At 39.3% G+C, this 4226-nt stretch overlaps 1 long non-coding RNA gene across 1 annotated transcript; it reads left to right on the top strand.

Annotated features, from left to right (window-relative positions):
- Nucleotides 1–638: 638 nt before the first annotated feature.
- Nucleotides 639–1245, top strand: LOC107278171 (uncharacterized). The gene is made up of 2 exons (XR_001545910.3): nucleotides 639–936; nucleotides 1014–1245. It is a non-coding gene; the product is annotated as an uncharacterized lncRNA (long non-coding RNA).
- The last annotated feature ends 2981 nt before the right edge of the window (nucleotides 1246–4226 follow it).

Consider the following 4226-nt stretch of genomic DNA (forward strand, 5'->3'; position numbering starts at 1 on the left):
AGTTAAATTTGCCACGTAGGCGCCACGTCAGCCAAAACCACCCTCAAAACCACCGAGGGATCTCATCTGCACTGGTTTTGATAGTTTAGGACCCCGTTGCATCTGGTTTTTTGGTTGAAGGATGAAAATCGGATTTGTTGACAAGTTAAGGGACCTCAGATGAAATTATTCCTGTGAAATATGATTCCCGCATACGAGTACGAGATACGATCTCATCCTTTGGTAAATGATCTTCTTGTGAGATGTTTAAGATCATCAGATTTTTTTTTGTTTCCTTAGATCAAAGAGAAGATCACGATCACGGCGGGCAGTGACAACAAACGACTAGGCCCACGTTAGCCCATCTGGCACAGCACAGCCCATACGACGACCACACATCAAAAGGAAAAAGTACACCGAAGGTCCCTCAATTTGTCATCGAGTTACAAAATCGTCCTCCAACCGCAAAACCAGATATCCGACGTCCCTTAACTAATCAAAACCGGTTACAATAGGTCTTCCAGTGATTTTGACCCGGTTTTATCCTACATGGCGGCTGAATCAGCATGAGACCCACGTGGGACCCATATATCAGCCTGCCACGTCATCTCTCTCTCCCATCTTCCTCCTCCTCTCACTCTCTTACTCTTCTCTTCTCTTCTCATGTTCTCTGGGCAAGCCGGGGAGGAGGCCGCCAGGGTGAGGCCGCTGGGGAGGAGCACGTGGGGAGAGCGAAGGAGGAGCTTGGAGAGGGCTGGCTGTCTCCTCGTCCGACGCGAGGCGCCGCGGTGGCGGCAAGCGATGGAGGGCGGTGGGCGGCAGGAGTGGAGCTGGGCGGCGGCGGCGGCTGGCGGGAGAGGGCGGCCGCCATGGCCTGCCGCAGAGGTGGCCCGCCACCCACGGATGAAGCCGAGTCGTGGCTCCTCAGGGTGGCGACGTCTCGCGCTGTCGCGCAAGGTCGGCGGTAAAATAGCTATATTCAGTAATGCTTGCTCATCATACGATTCTACTGAATATGGTTTCAAATTGAACAGCATGAAGGCAGCAAATCTCCTATGCTTCAACCCCTTGTCGTTGCTGAATCTTGTTATTTCACCATGCTACTCATTAGCTAAATAGCTAGTTCCTGTGAGCTGTTGTTTGTCAAGGTTGGCATGGTGCACAGTAGCTACTAGCTAGTTCTAGACGATTTTAATTTCTTGACGGGGAATATTACAGGTGGTGTTTGAATTTCATGAAGATAAAGATAAAGTGTTTCACGTAAAACGAGGTGGTAATAACGTGTGATTAATTGAGTTTTAATTGTTACAAACTTAAAAAATATATTAATATAATATTTTAGAGCAACTTTCATATAGAAAGTTTTCGCGCGAAACATACCGTTTAGCAGTTTAAAAAGCGTGCCACGAGTATTCAAAATTTCATCCAACTATTATGGTTGTGTTTAGTTCAGCGCAATGGATTTTGGTTGAAATTGGAGATGATGTGACTGAAAAGTTATGTGTGTATGACAGGTTGATGTGATGGAAAATGACTGAAGTTTGGATCCAAACTTTAGATCTAAACACAGCCTATATGATGAAGAAGCCGAGAACAGATCAGATTATAGTAGCAGTATGGAACAGTAGTTGTGAGATATCCACCTTCCCTTCCTCCTTTTGACTGAAGTAGCAAGGGACTATCAGATTATGTTAAAAAGTGTGTCACGAGTATCTAAAATTTCATCCAATTATTATTGGAGAAACGAACACAGCCTATGATGAAGAAGCCGATAACAGATCGAATTATAGTAGCAGTATGGAACAGTAGTTATGAGATATCCACCTTCCCTTCCTCCTTTTGACTGAAGTTCAAGGGACTATCAGATTATGTTAAGATGAAACTACTTACTCCCTCCGTAAAAAAAAAGAGACAAACCCTGGTTTCCGTGTCCAACGTTTGACAGTCTGTCTTATTTGAAAAAATTATGAAAAAAATAAAAAGACAAGTCACGCATAAAATATTAATCATGTTTTATCATCTAACAACAATAAAAATATGAATTATAAAAAAATTTCATATAAGACGGACAGTCAAAGTTGGGCATGGAAACCCAGAGTTTGCCTTTTTTTGGGACGGAGGGAGTACATATATGTTTTTTTTTTTGAAAATGTAGTTAAAACTACCTGCTTCCTCTTTTTTAGTTGACACTGTTGATTTTTGACTTGCGTTTAACAATTTGTCTTATCCTTTTCTTTAAATGCATAAGATATAAATCATAATTAAAATATTTTTAGTAATAAAATAACTTACATCAAAATATGATAATTATGCAAAAATATTAATAAGATAAATAGTCAAATGTGTATCCAACATCAATATTATCGTGGTATATGTATATCATAAGTACGTTGTCTGTTCACGTGATACTCTACCAGACTATCACAGAGACGTATAACAGATAACATGCAAGGAAAATTAATAATCGTGCTACAGGCTACAGTATATACTGAGCACTGAACAGTGAGCATGCCTTCATATATTATCAGGACGATATACATCGTTATCAGAAAAGATGGCCATGCCAACTGTTTCTGAATAAATCTCCGTTATCCATTCAAAAGGGGCAACTGAAAACTCCAGCGAGTTGATATTAATATTGCGAATATACAGTGAATCGCGCACGTGCAGTTAGCTAGAAGATGGAGCAATGAGTCGATGTCCACTTGCCATAAATTAAAACATCTCTCTTCGTCACATATATGAACCATAAACCAACCGGCGAACAATTCAAACCATCAAGTTCTGCTTTGTACTTCTGTTAGTTTTTGTTGGGTCAAAAGGCTTTCTTCTGCAAAAAGGAAAAACGAAAGAAACGTATATACTACAAATTCCTGATCTTGTTGTCATGGTGATGTGGACTAGAAAAAAAAATAATAACAGGATAGGCTCGAATGATCGAGGAGTGAAATGAAGATGTCAAACTCAAACGATGAGATCGATCGCTTCATCATCAGGCCGTATAAAAATTGGACACTCGGCCTGGCGTTACGTTGAATTTATGCCAGCATTGGCAGCTTCAAGTTGAAGCGATATACAGTGCTTAATTTCACAAGCAAATGATGGCCAATGAATGTCGCTGTGACGAGTTAATTCCGGCAAATAATTATAGAGATTTCGTTAGGTACTTCTACAGCGAGTACTAATTTGAGTTCGATCGCCACAGCATTGGGAAGAAGAGAAAGCAACTGCAGCTGCAAAGAGAGAAATAATTAATAGCCGTACTTCTTAAGCTTCATTCAGCTGGCATTCAAGCATGACACGTGAAGTACTTGTTCATCCACGGAAAATTTTGTTCATGTGAGGAGAGAATTTCGGGAGAAGGCGTTTGGAAAATGTTGCTTGCATAATTTGACAAAGACTTTCTTCCGGAGACCCTTTTTTTTTATTACGACATGTTTGCTTCCTTGTATCATGCCTCCATTCTCTTCAGACCGTGTGGTCTCTTGAGATGGTTTCCTCTCCTACTGCCAATTTCGCACGCGAAAGAACAAAGTACAATCTCCGTTTGAAAAGGTAAAAAGCAATTACAAAGAACAAATGGAAATTCCCATTTGAAAAGGTAAAAGGAAAAAGGAACAAATCAAAGTCTCTATATGAAAGGTAATTAGGTAAACCATGTTTCTGTTGGAACTTGAAAACGGAATTCGCAATTTCGATCTAATTAGGCATGTTCACTGTAAGATAGGAATACTAGTAACCACAACTCACTTTATCCTAAAATAAAATATAAGACATAACTACCACTAACATAAAACCAAAAAATGATTGCTATCACTTTATCATTTAGATAATCTTAATAAATAATATGTATTTACCTTATTTTTTCACGAAAGAGATATTGAGGGTGGAGGATTTTTTTTAAAAAAAAATGTTATGGAAGGAGGAATTGTTACTTAATTGCATGTATATGTGCGTGACTTACATTATAAAACATTGAAAAAGATAGTTGCATTGTATAGTTTGAAATGGAAGGGTACTTATTAAATTTTATTATCCTTAAAGGAATATTCCCTCATTGGATTCTTCTTCCTTCGTCATCTTTCGTCCTAATTAGGTTGTTATATTTTGATAGGAATGAAGTACCTTCTATTTTATTAATTTCAAATTTTAGGCAACGAAATCTGAACGAAGTTGTGTGACCCAAACTGTCGACGTTTGATGTCGCGATTCCGGTATTTGCATAGTATGGGGATCGTTGGTACTAG

The sequence above is a fragment of the Oryza sativa genome, chromosome 5, assembly GCF_034140825.1.
Source record: "Oryza sativa Japonica Group chromosome 5, ASM3414082v1".
Lineage (NCBI taxonomy): Eukaryota > Viridiplantae > Streptophyta > Magnoliopsida > Poales > Poaceae > Oryza > Oryza sativa.